Below are 14308 nucleotides of genomic sequence, written 5' to 3' on the forward strand. Positions count from 1 at the left end.
GGCTTACTTGAGATTCTATGTTCTGGCAAGTCTTGTTGCTGAACTTGGCAGGAGCATTCAAATATCTTTATTAGATGCCATGAATCAAGTTCCATTGCAGAATTCATAACCTTTCAAATCTGGCTGCCTTGTTTTGTCAACCTCACAAAAAAGGTGTGGCTTCAAATAATGTTTATTTTGTGGTGTAGTGATCCAGTGATAAAGGTAAATCTTGTTCCATAGCCCGTGTAGGCAATCTTCATTTAAAACACATGGATCTGTGAGTTTAAAATGTCTACAGAAGTTCCAAATATGATCCACAAGATTTTGCCAAAGAAAAGAGTTGGGCTGAAAAGTTACTAGTTTTTTTTTTTTGAAAAATGCCAATATTTTCTTTGAGCCTGATGACAGCCTGTTGGCTTTTGTTCTTTAAAGATACAAATCGCCATAGTTTCAGTGGGAAATTATGTTACTACTTTCTTGGAGCAAAGATTTGAAATTGCTCTCTCAAAATCGCTTCCAATTCCAGAAATCTAGCCTAAGGGGATCCAAAATCTTAGAGATGTACAAGACATAGCCTGCCATTCAGGCATGGCCCCAGCTATCAAGAAAAGCTATAGACAATCAGGAGGTTTTGTAAATACCAGTGAGAAAAAAAACTTAACATGTGTATGGTATGGGCACTCTTGAACCTGAGTTTTGCTTTTATAGCAGCACTGTAGCCTGGAGGCCCTTGGAGGTGAAAGAGTATATTCAACACGCACATTCAGAAACCCATCTCTCTATGGAGGTGAAAGGTAGGGAAAGATAATCAGTTCCCTGAGATTAATAAAGGGAAGACAGCATCTTCAAGGATGGTTTTGGTGTGCACTAACATTCTGCATGACAAGCGGCAGGTGACAGACTAGCATACAAATTCTAGTCCGAATCTGAAAATCATAAAATTGCCCAAATAAATATAATTTAATGGCATTTTTGTCTATGCATGATGCAATTGCGGATATGAATGTATTAGATATCTACTGCTTTGTATAAAGTAAAACTGTTCTTTTGTGTTTATGAAAATATCTGTGGTGAGCTGGGGGCATTAGCTTTATGTAAAAAATGTTGTGTTTTGGGTATTGTATGTGGTTATTTCATAGAGAATAATTCTATGTTACAATAAAGACAGAAAAGCACTTGCTATTTCAGCTCCTATTTCTGATTCTGTGAAACTTTGATAATAGGTCCATGGATTTAGCGGACCAAATGATTAACATGCATTATGTCTCTTTAAGTCTCAGATTACCTAGGAATGCAGTTTTTTTTTCCAGTTGTATAATAACAGCTGACTGAACACACAGATTAAATCCTATTACCTTCGCAGTGGCTATCTATTGCTTTTAATTGTTCAGAGGCACTATGCCAGGGTAAAACCCTGTCATTTTGAGAGGTCACATTCGGAAATGGAACACCTTAGTTATGTATACTAGTGCCGTTTACATGCTTAACACTCCACCTGTGTTCTCACAGCCACTGTATGCTGTAAACACTCTTTGTTTATTAAGTCTTACAATGCAAACTTAACGGAATGACTGAGAAAACAACCTGCCATTGTTTTTCTCCAGTTGCCATCCATTAAGAACATTTTGATTTGGAAATGTATCCTCTCCTTCCTATATATTTAAAGCCTCTGTTAAAAATCAAATGGACCTTGAGCAAACTTTTAAAGGTCCAGGAGGTGTTTAATTACTTTGTACTGAAACTCTGGCATTTTGAATTTTTTTTTTTTTTTTGGTAATTGCTATTATACCTCCCCCTGTGGTACAGACCCCCCTTAGCAGAGATCCCCATAAATTAAGCTTCTTTCCATTAGTGGCGAAATGAAGAAAGGACAGCCCTGTTTTAGTTTCCTTCATAGAATAATGCATATTTGTTTTATATCGTGAGAGGCTGTTAGGTTTGGGCTCTGCTTCCAGAGGTCCAGATGGTTTAATAAAAAAGGAAGAATACATGGCATATTTTCTTTTTCTCATCGAGAAAGAAACAGCTTTATGTCAAGTTAATTTGTAAGTTACAAGTTGAAGGAAACTGCTATGTAAATAAAAAGGCTGATAAAAGAGAAGAAAACAGGGCAGGTAGAGGCACCCTGCCCAGAAAAAAAAAAAAAAAAAAAAGCATATAATAAAAAATGACTTCTTTTAAACAAAGACTGAAATGTTTACATGATTTACCACAGTCTGAGTTTATACATAGCTCTAGCCCCTGAAGTAATCTCAGCTCCAATGTATTTGCAAACAGCTAGTGTCCTAAACTCTTCATTATATAATACATTAAGAAGAACATGTTATGAGTTAAAACCAAAAGAAAAAAGAAACAGTATGAATAAGCAAGTTAAGACTATGAAGGCTTGCCCAAGGGCAGATATTCAGCAACATCCAGATGCATACAGTTTGGAGCGAACTTGATTTATGCTTACACAAAACTCATTAACCACTAATAATTAAAACTTTCCCTTCTGATAGAAAGTTCAGTACAGTATTTTTAGAGCCTTTTGGATTTTATCTCTTAACAGAAATATATACATGTAGTTCATAGACTTGCTCTTTTGTTCTACAATATCCACCTTTAAAGAAGAAAGACTGAAAGAATAGTTGAGGATTTTGCAGCATTATCTTGGCTATATCAACAATTTAACAATAACAAACTAGTTCTTTGAGAAAAAAATGGAATGAAAAAATATTAAAGATGGGAATTTTGGATGGAGACTTTAAAAGTATAGTATCATATACTAAACACTATATGGGAAACCATATTTAAATCTAGAATATTGAAAGAAATTCCATTAACCCTATGAAAAAAATGCTTCTTTCCTTTGAATAACAGTCTTTTGTTGAGAACACGAGACACTGGAGAATACAAGAGAGAAAGAGCGGTAAAGGTTGAAAAAGCTACCTATTGGGTACTATGCTCACTACCTCCGTGACAGATTGATTTATATTTCAAACCTCAGCATCATGAAATATAGCTTTGTAACAAACCTCCAAGCATACTCCCAATTCTAAAGTAAAAGTTGAAAAGAAAAAAATAATAATCTTTTGTATTCAGCAATTCATACACATTTATTATATTATCATTGAACATTCTAGTCACATAATTTTTAAACATGAGGAAATATTCTGACAATGGAATTGAAAAGTTCATGAATCATTTTCATAACAGTCTATATATATTTACACAAGGAATAGCCAGGATATTCAAATAATTTCAGCTTTGGCTAAAGTTGCTAGCACCATCAAAGTAGAATTTCTTGATCCATTTTTGGAAGGGATAGGGCAGAGTGGGGAGCAAAGGCTTGGGCAGGCTGGGCTGGGACCTGACAGTTCATGCCTGGTCAGTGTTTGAGCATTGGATCTGTTGGGATAATTGCTAACAGAGAACTGATAAAAATAAAACAATACAAATAAAAAATAAGAATAAAATAAACTTTATTGAGTACTTACTAAACTCAGACATTGTTCTAAATGCATTATATATTCTTTTTAAAACTTACAGTAATCCTATAATAGTTACTATTAGTTTTAATATCCCAATTTTCTTTTTTTTGTTTTTAATCAGACTTATACAAATACTTACATTGCCATGAAATTAAGATACTCAATCAGAGTTTCCAAATTCTGGAGGAATCAGGCAGGAAGAAAAATATATTATTTGTAAATGTACATTTTAGTTTATTAAGATATAATCCACTAAATTGTTATGAGTGATAGATTGCTTCAGAGAAAGGGGCTCTTCATTTATCTAGAAAAATAGAACATTAAAACATCAATAGTGTTCCAAACAAAACCCCACAACTATCCCTCATCAATTCACTCAGTTCTATATAATTAATTCTTGTTCTGCTCAGACCTGAGTTAGACTCTTGGGTCTCATGAATCCATCAGTTTCTTGACTAGAATTGTGGAAATCCTGATTCAGTCCAGTGAAATTTCCATGTTAAAAAAAATTGAGGAAAGTTAATTACTTAAACAGAAACCCAACTATTCATTGCCAATAGATCTAGCTTCCTGATCAAGATTTTGATAAGGTCTCCCTAAGGTTTTTTTTTGTGTTGTTTTTGTTTTTGTTTTTTTTTGGACAGAGTCCCTCTCTGTTGTCCAGGCTGCAGTGCAGTGGCATAATCTTGGCTCACTGCAACCTCCTCCTCCTGGGTTTAAGCAATCCTCCTGCCTCATCCTCTCGAGTAGCTGGGACTACAGGCACCTGCCACAATGCCAAGCTAATTTTTGTATTTTTTTAGTAGAGGCGGGGTTTCACCACCATATTGGCCAGGCTGGTCTTGAACTCCTGACCCTGTGATCCGCCCACCTCAGCCTCCCAAAGTGCTGGGATTATAGGCATAAGCCACCGCGCCCGGCCTTTCCCAAGGTTTTGATAAAAGACTTCCTTCTTATCTTTATAGGGAGAAACATACAAAGACTTGGCAAGCTCAAAGGCCATGTAGGTAAGTGACCAGATCTAAAGGTAGACCCAAAGGCAGCAGCTCAGACAGTTTTCTTGCGTTAATAATTACAAAGAGCCAAGCAAGGACCTAATTTTAAAAATCAAAATTAGCTTAATGATAAAGGAACAGAACTCAAACCCAGAGGGAAAGTTACCTTTACTGGTGTGACTTTCTGCTATTATTTAGAGGCCTTTGCACTCTGTCACTGAGGTGGGTACCTTATGAATTGGCCAATATCTAACCTAGTAGAATGAAGTTTAGATGTATCCTGTGGGAGGCGAGGCTTAGGTCCTAGTCTTAGCTCTACTAGTGAGTCAAGTAGTTTCAGTATGTCATGGGAATATTGAGTAATCTATTAACAATATAAGATATATATATATATTATATATATAAAAGGATATATATATTATATATATAAAAGGATATATATAATATATATATAAAAGGATATATATATTATATATAAAAGGATATATATTATATATATAGTATATATATTTTATATACATAAGTATATATAATATAATAATATATAAAAAATATAAGCTATATATATAATTTATTAACAAAGTAAGCAATATATATAGCTTACATTGTTAGCTATATATATATATAGCTTACATTGTTAGCTATATATATATATAGCTTACATTGTTAGCTATATATATATATAGCTTACATTGTTAGCTATATATATATAGCTTACATTGTTAGCTATATATATAGCTTACATTGTTAGCTATATATATAGCTTACATTGTTAGCTATATATATATATAGCTTACATTGTTAGCTATATATATATATAGCTTACATTGTTAATAGATTACCCAATATTTGTTTTATACATATATATTATATATGTGTGTGTATATATATATATATATATATATATTTTTTTTTTTTTTTTTTTTGAGACAGGGTTTCAATCTGTTACCCAGGCTGTAGTGCAGTGGCACAATCATGGCTCACAGCAGCCTTGAACTCCCAGGCTCAAGTGATCATCATTCCTTAGCCTCCCAAGTGTCTGGAAGTACAGGCATGCACCCTCATGCCTGGCCGATTTAAAAAAATTTTTGTAGAAGTGCAGTCTCACTATGTTGCCTAGGCTGGCCTTGAACCAGTAGGCTCAAACTATCTTCCTGCCTTGGCCTCCAAAGTGTTGGGATTACAGGCATGAGCCACCGCACCTGGCCAAAGTATGTATTTCATTCCTCTTACATTTTATATTCAAAATCAGAAGATTGCACTTGAGCTACACATACCATTTATACTTTTTTTTATTTTACATTTAGAAGTTGTCTACCAATGTTTGGGAACTAGAAAGCTATGAATAATAAAACATGGTAGATCTTTTAAATGCACTCAGTATTTTTTCAATATACAGTCCCAGGGTTTTGTAGTTGTTTTTTTTCCCCCACGCTTGGAACTATACCAGTATACTGAAGGTTAGAAGTCATATTGAAGAATTTGCTCCTTTAAGATTTTAGCAAATATAATATTCTAAGGCTGTCACTTGGGCAATCAAAGCTTCTGTCTTTGAAGTAGAGATTTTCAGAGAGAAATAAAAAATAAGATCCGGAGTCTGCCTCATGCCATTTTTAAAAATTCTTTCTGGTAAGTACTTCACATACTTTGCAGAAATTGGATTCAGATCCTTTGGCTATAAGAAGGAAGTATAATTATCAACTGGCCACAGGACCATCATAAGAATGATGATTTGTGTGTTTAAGCTGACTTTCTGAATTTTAATTTTTGGCATCATACTTACGAATGTTTTGTTAGAGATCAATAAACAAATGTAAATTGATCTTTCTTCTGAGACTGGGATTTTTTGCTATACTCTATTTGATTTAGTAACTCTAAGTTTCTTTTCTGGATTGTATTACTAGTTTTTATGGTGGGAGTGGGGATGTGGAGTGGAGAGTGATGAGGAAAATTGACTCTGTAGTTCCTGTGGTTCAATAAACTTTGATATTCTACCAGGTTTAGTCCATTTTGCCAGAACCCCAGTGGAGAAGAACAGGCTTCTGGTGACTGAGCTAATCTGAAACCTAGAAGCCTAAACAGTATAATTTAAAATATTTCCTGATTAAATAAAATAAAAGTAAAAGGTCAGAATTTCAAACATAGAAGGATTTGACATTAATCTACTGGTAAATTGGTACTGTACTTCAAATGAGGCTTGAATGGTGCTCTTTTTTTTTCCCCCCTGAAATCAAATCATAGACATATAAAACAGGATTTTTCATTTCTAAAAACTATGCAAAGTATTATATTTTCTTAATATGATAACTTTACACACAAAAGCATTTTCTTAAAATAAAATACTAGATCAATAACAAGTGGTAGTCATACACCTTCATTTAATACCTTTCTCTCTTTCTCTCTCAGATAGAAAGAAATGAAAACATTTAAGGCTTTTATTTTGTAGGAGGAAAACATCTTTCCCAAAGTGATTTTACAAAGATTTTATTTCAAGCTACTCCATAAATATTTGGAAACCTCCCCTAAATCAAATAATCTTTTATTTGATATATCAGAAAAAAGGCAGCCAAAGATGTAGTAGACAGATAGCAGAATGGAAGGGAAAAGAATGGCCCTATTGCTTTAGGAGAAGCCAAGTTTATTAAATAAGAGCTAAACCAGCTTTGGTTATGTCTGCATGCAATTCTAGTACTTAATCATTGCTTTTTTTTTTTGTTTCCAGTGAGACAAGTAGACATCTTTTACGAAGCTGGTTTATTTCCAGTTTGGATGGAAAGTGCAGCATAAGTATCATGCAAATATCTTATAAGGACTAATTGCCAAGAAAATCACTGACTCGCAGGATACGGTGGAGTGAGGCTGTAGGGAAAGAGAGTAGGGAGGCAAGCTGTAAGGTTTAAAATATGGCATCCATTCGGGTTGTTTGTAGCAAGTTTCTGGCCTGAAAGCTCTTCTTGCGCTAGGACATGTTCTGATTACTTTGCCAAGTGTTGGTGTCAGGGTTCATAGTCATATAAATACACAGTCCAAGCTTTAAGACAGAATTCATAAACACTCTCTACACAGTACTGGCATGGGGGGAAGTAAGTGCGGTTAGTTTGGGGATAATTTTTGTCACTCTACTACTCTTTCCTCATCTTTACCTGTCCTTATCATCTGTTCCCCACTCAGACCCGCTTCCTCTATAGGTCGTTACACTCTAGAAAACTCTCTCTTTCAGGACTTTCCTTGACCTAATAATACATATATTCCATTTCCTTAAGGTTCTTATCTCTGTTGAAGCTAATCTGATAAACTAATATCTGCTGAGTTGTTTAATAACAAATAACTTCTACCTTGCCCATCTAAGAATATAATTTTAAATATTAACATCTTGCTAAGCTTTATCTCAAAAGAATGGCTAAGATTGAGTATTTTATATAATAGAGCAGCTGATTAGTACACAGAAAATATTAGACTAAGCAATCCTGAAATGGGTTGCTTTTTGGGCATATTTTTTAACCAGGGCTTTCAAAGTTGGCATCAAACACTTCTAAAAAGCAATTGAATGAGTTACTAAATATATGCAACATTGAAAGAGTGCTTGGTCCTAATTAACTCATAGTTTTTTCCACTTTGTATTTTTTTCTTAACTTTAAAATATTTAATTGGCAAACAAAAATTGTATGTATTCAAAGTACATAGTTTGATGATTTGATATACCTACACATTTTGTAATGATTACCACAATCAAGTTAATAAACACATCCATCATCACCCATAGCTACCTTTTGTGTGTGTGTGAATGTGTGGTGAGGTTCACTTAAAATATGCTCTCTTACCAAATCTCAAATATACAATAAAGTACAGTAATTAACTATAGTCACCATGCTGTATGTCAGATCCCCAGAACTTGTTCATCTTATAACTGAAAGTTTGTCGTTTTGACTAACATGTCCACATTTTCCCCACACTCCAGCCTCTGGCAACCACCATTCTACTCTCTGCTTCTGTGAATTCAACTTTTGAAGATTCCACATACAAGTGAGATCATTCAGTATTTGCAGTATTTGTCTTTCTGTTCCTAGCTAATTCCACTAAGCATAACGTCCTTCAAGTTCATCCATATTGTTGCAAAAGGCAGGATTTCCTTTTTTAATGACTGAATAATATTCCATTGTGTGTGTGTGTACATTTTCTTTACCTTTCAATGAACACTTACATTGTTTATGTAGCTCATCTATTGTGAATAACACTGCAATGAACACAGGAGTATAGATATCTCTTCCAAATACTGATTTTATTTCCTTTGTTTACATACCCAGAAGAGAGATTGCTGGTACATGTGGTAGTTCTATTTTTAATTTTTTGAGGAACATCCATACTGTTTTCAAAATGGTTATATCAATTTACAGTCCCATTAACAGTATACAAGTGTTCCCTTTTCTCCACGTTCTTGCCAATACTTGTTATCTCTTGTCTTTTCTATGACAATCATGCTAACAGATGTGAGGTGATATTTCACTATGGTTTTGATACATCTCCTTAGTGGTTGGTGATGTTGAGCACCTTTTCATATACCTGTTGGCTATTTGTACGTCTTCTTTGGAAAAATATCTATTTGGATCCTTTGCCCATTTTTTAATCAGGTTATTTGATTTTCGCTTTTGAGTTATGTGAGTTCCTTACATATTTTGGTTATTAACCTCTTACCAGATCTGTGGTTTGTAAATATTTCCCCCATTCTGTAGGCTGCCTTTGCATTTTGTTGATTGTTTCCTTTGCTGCGCAGAAGCTTTTCTGTTTGATGTAGTCTCAATTGTTTATTTTTGCTTTTGTTGCCTGTGCTTTGGATGTCATATGTAAAATATCATTTCCAAGACTAACGTCAAGGAGTTTTCCCTACATTTTCTTCTAGTTTTGTGGCTTCAAATCTTCCATTTAAGGCTTTAGTTAATTTTTGTATATGGCGTAAGACAAGGGTCCAATTTCATTCTTGAGCTCCTGACCTCGTGAACCGCCTGCCTCAGCCTCCCAAAGTGCTGGGATTACAAGCATAAGCCACCACGCCCGGCCCAATTTCATTCTTTTGTATGGATATCCAATTTTCCCAACACCACTAATTGAATGGGCTATACTTTTCCCATTGTGTATTATGGCACCTTTGTCAAATATTAGTTGATTATGTATGTGCAAATTTCCATCTGATCTTCTTATAGCTATGAAATGTTATAGTGAATGAAAATATATGATAGTAATTAGTTTAACCTTCACTATTTTCTAGTGTTCATTCCCTGGATGAATACTACATTACTTTTAAATGACAAAAACTGTAATTTCTTTTGCACCAACCTAATAGATACTTAACATATTAGTAGTAATACTTTTGGTTACAAGTAACAAATCCCCAACTTAAATTAGCATAAACTATAATTAGATTTTTTGGCTCACATATCTGAAAAGTCCAGGTATGTTTAATCAAGGCAGTCTTTCAGTTTCCTGTGATTCTCTTGGCTGTTCCCTCCTCTCTATTCTGGCTTCCATCATATTCACAAAATGGTTGCCAATAGTAGGGCAACCAGGGCAACAGGTTACTTGGTTCACATCCAAGAAGAGAAAGAGTGTCACATTCTGTAATCTTTGAACAAAAGTCTTGAGATTTACTCTGATTGGGCCAATCACTGTGGCCAGGAAGAAGACAAATGCTGATTGATCTGGGTTTGGGAAAAAGCCCTTATGGAACCAATATCTGTTTTAAGTGAGGTAAGATAATATAGCTTGAAGCTGAGATAGAGTCAATTCTTCCAAAGTTCATGGCTACAGTACAATGGGGAAGGGATATTTCTAAAGGAAAATTTGAGTGCATTTCATAAAGGTGAAATACATCCTGAGTATGTAGTAAAATATTATTCATCAAGTTTCTCTACATCGAGTCTATTTTTTAACCTCTGGAAAATATAAAGGAAAACAGAGGTACAGAGTTCATTGTTTGCCAAATTGATAAACTGTGTGTGACTCATATCTGGTTTGGCAAAGAAAGTTCCTTTCTCCTCTGTAGTAATCAAATCTTTATTCATTTCATAGAACTGGACATACATACTTAGCCATGTGAAAGATTCAAAGTACTGTATAATTAAATGGCACTTCTCACTACGAGTCCTAGGGAGAAGTTCTGATATACCTCATATAATTAATTTAAAAGAAGAAACACCAAGATGATACTCAGTCATATTGATATATTTTACCCAATTTTTTCTAAGGTTTACAATGCCCATCCTGAGACTGAAGACAGGGCATGGATACATTTAAAAACACCAGAATTTTGAGGAAAGAACAAATTATGTTTAAGGAGTTATTATCTACGAATCAATTTACTTTATCCTTATCTTCCCTTGTAGATTCTATTGTTATCATATCATTTATCAATAGCTATTATTACCTCTCCTGCCACTGACAACACAGCTCAAGACATCCCTTTACTTAATATCCATTGGATGTGAATAAATGAATTCTGTTATCTGACTGTTTGGCTAACTTTTTTCACCACCTAATTTTAATTTGATGTCCTTATGATATTGACTTCTTCATTACAGTGATTTTCTTTTAAATCCATGAAGAAAAAAGCTAGGAGAAAAATCTGCCTTTAATTTCCTTACTTTTAGATGATTATGTTTAACTAAGGACAACTCAAGTGGCAGAAAGCATCAAATAACTATTTTCTTGCCTGGTGGTAACAGCCTACAGCTGTCATGCTCCAACACCCAACTTTATTGCTACCAGAAGTTCTTTATCCGAATATAACCTGTTTACCTTTCTCTGGTGTCTAAAATTCTTATCTGTACATTTATCTCTTATTTGCTTTAACCTTGCCCCAACAAGTTGCTTTTTAGAGTCCTTAATACAGCTTACAGTTAGAAACATTTCCAGGTACTTATATGCAAATTAAATAATTGTTTCAAGCTTAAAAAAGTGAAATGGCTGGATTTTGCTCTTCTGGCCCTGGCTGTGGGTCTCTCTTCACCTACATGCTGCAAAGTTCAACTTTTGAAAAGGGAGAATTGGTGTGGAACTTTACATGCTGTCCCAGAAGGGCAGACATGGGTGAGTCATTGCTGTGACAACATGTGGATATAAGAGCAGCCCTTGAAGAGAAGGGTTAGAAAGGTTAGGAGTTGGGAAGAGTCCAGTGACTATGAAATTTTCCTTTTTTCCAGCTGAGAATCAGAATATTGTTTCTTCATCAACTTAAATTGAAGCAAAATAAATCTAACCCCCTGAGTTTTAATTGCTATGTACTGAAAATCTAAGGGATTGTCTGGCTGACAGCTTTCCCCTCATTCTCATACCTGAGAATCAGAGGACGTTTCCTATAATCTCTTCCTCCTGGCACTGTTGATTGGTCCAGAGACAGGCACAATCCCTAAAATGTATCAAGTGGAGTCCTTAGAACAGTTTTAGAAATGGAAACTCAGAAATGAAAGTTGCTATCTTTTAATATGTCAGGAATGTAGCTGTAAAGATAGGAGTGTTGGAGCAATTAGGATCATGTTTTCTACCCTGTGGATGAGAGAAGGTAGGAGTCTTCACTAGTCTGATATTTAAGTCAAACTAGTCATAAAATATATTCAAGTTCCAGTAAATGTCATTTAAATCTAATAAGAAACATAAAAAAGAAATATGAAATGCAATTAGGTGGTGAAAAAAGTTAACCAAACCCTCAGATAGCAGAATTCATTTATTCAAATACAATGAAAATATTAAGTAAAGGGGTGTCTTGAGCCCTGTTGTCAGTAGCAGGAGAGGTATCAATCTGCATGACCCTTCTTTCAGGTCTCTCATCCTTGCCCCAAATCACAGACGTCAATAAGTGCTTTTAACATACTGAGATGGTAATACTATTTCCTTCTTCAGTTAACAACATTGACTTTTTGGGGAGGTTTAGAATTAAATATAGAAATAGTTAAGTATGTAAAATCTATAGTATTAAGGCTCTGGTATTAAGATAAGGGCAATATATTCATATTTGGTTATATACTATATATAATGTTTAATATCTATCTATATTAGTTGTCTATTGTTATAAAACAAATTATCCCAAAATGTATTGACTAAAAGTAACAAAACTTTATTATTTCATAGTTTCTGTGGGTCAGGAATCAAGGAAAAGATTTGTTGGATGCCTCTGCCTTAATGTCTCTTCAAGGCTGTAGTCAAGGTGTTGGCTGGGGCTGCAGTTTCATCTGAAGACTCAACTGGGAAAGGATCTGTTGTCAAGCACATTTGTATGGTTGTAAGTAGAATTCAGTTTCTCATCAGTGGTTGGACTGAATGCTTCAGTTTCTCACTAGTTGTTTGCTGAAGGCCTCATTTGGTCCTTTGCCACAAGGGCCCTCTTAGGGCAACTTACTTCATTAGATCCAGCAATCAAGAGAGGATGAATGGTCACCATAGACAGAAGCTAGGTTTTTTGTTGTTGTTGTTTTTGTTTTTTGTAACCTTATCTTGGAAGTGACATCGTTTGTCCTGCATCCTATTCTCTGGGAAGGAGTCCTATTCTCTGGGAGGGAGGGGGTTTATATAGGAGTGTGGATACCAGGAGACAAGGATCACGGGGGGATATATTGGAGGCCACATAACATATCGGCTTATTAGAGAACCTGACGGTTGAGACCTTTGAATCCCATTTAAAATTATAACTTAAAATTTGATTTGGACTTGTTATTTGTATTGAAAAACCTAAGAGAATTGTTCCAAGATTATAGAGTATTGGGATATTTGAGATAACTTTAGAATTATCATTTTTATGAATTTAATTTGTCTGGTTTATTAGAGTGATTCAAGTACCTTAGAAAGTTTTGCTTATCAATTTAGGCAAGTAAAAAGTAAATCAAATACATTAACTTTATAAGTGCTGTCTAAAATATTTAAGTCAATCAAATTAACTAAATTGTAAGAAGCCTGATAGCTTAGTGCATTCTGCTATCTGAGTTACTCAAACTTTAGTCAAAGACCAATTTGAGAGTAAATGTTAAATTTTACTGAATTTATAAATAGAATTATATGATGTATATAAAGTGAAGGGCTTAAGATAAACTAAATTTGAGAACTTTTTACTTTGACAAATTGAATATTAATTTAAGAAAATCCCAGTAGTCATGATTTGTTCTTACCATGTAAAAATATATCTGTTACATATAAAATAATTGGATTTTTACATATACATATGTGTGTGTGTGTATATATACACACACATATACATATGTGTCTATATGTATGTATAAATGTCCTCAGAGAAAATAAAATCTTACATTGACAAAAGCTAGTCTTCAGAGAGGGGAAGAAAGAAGATTCAAATAAACCAGAAGAAAGGAGGAGTGCTAACACTTCTGGAGAGCTTAGTTCCAGTTGTTCCTTCCTTTAGTGACGTTCCTATTCTTGAGTTCTGTAAGACACCTTAGTCATTACGCTTAAATTGGAGGTGATTTTTTTTCACTTGAAACAAACAGCCCTAACTCATCTATATTTTTCCTTGAATCTCTGTTGCAGAATTGTAAATTTGTGAAATAGCACAAAGCCAAGTTGAAGACAATATCTTCCCTAACAACAGTAGTGCAATGACAGCCAGCCAGAAAAGTTCTCCACCTTGGCAGCAATGAGACTAAGACTTTTATGCCTGAATTGCTATCTTTTTTTCCCAGGTCAGTAGATTTCTTCATATATTAAAGTGGATTTAATATCTGGTCCTTGACTCATGTGGTTATGGAAAAGTAATAATAAATATTAATAATAAATAATAATAGTAAATATCAATATATGTTGAAATGTGATTCTAGTGCAAGGTTGAAGCTATTAGTTAAATTTCAATGATCTTTCCAAGGA

At 34.3% G+C, this 14308-nt stretch overlaps 1 long non-coding RNA gene across 3 annotated transcripts in view; it reads left to right on the top strand.

The window, feature by feature from the left end:
- LOC134739484 (uncharacterized) overlaps window positions 1–14308 on the top strand; it is an 83251-nt gene that overhangs the window by 61576 nt on the left and 7367 nt on the right. For all 3 annotated transcript variants that reach the window (XR_010126173.1, XR_010126171.1, XR_010126172.1), the window contains exons 3-4: window positions 12569–12719; window positions 13976–14127. This is a non-coding gene — a long non-coding RNA (uncharacterized LOC134739484). The remainder of the gene's footprint in view (window positions 1–12568; window positions 12720–13975; window positions 14128–14308) is intronic.

This window comes from Pongo pygmaeus, chromosome 3 (assembly GCF_028885625.2).
Source record: "Pongo pygmaeus isolate AG05252 chromosome 3, NHGRI_mPonPyg2-v2.0_pri, whole genome shotgun sequence".
Taxonomy (NCBI): Eukaryota; Metazoa; Chordata; class Mammalia; order Primates; family Hominidae; genus Pongo; species Pongo pygmaeus.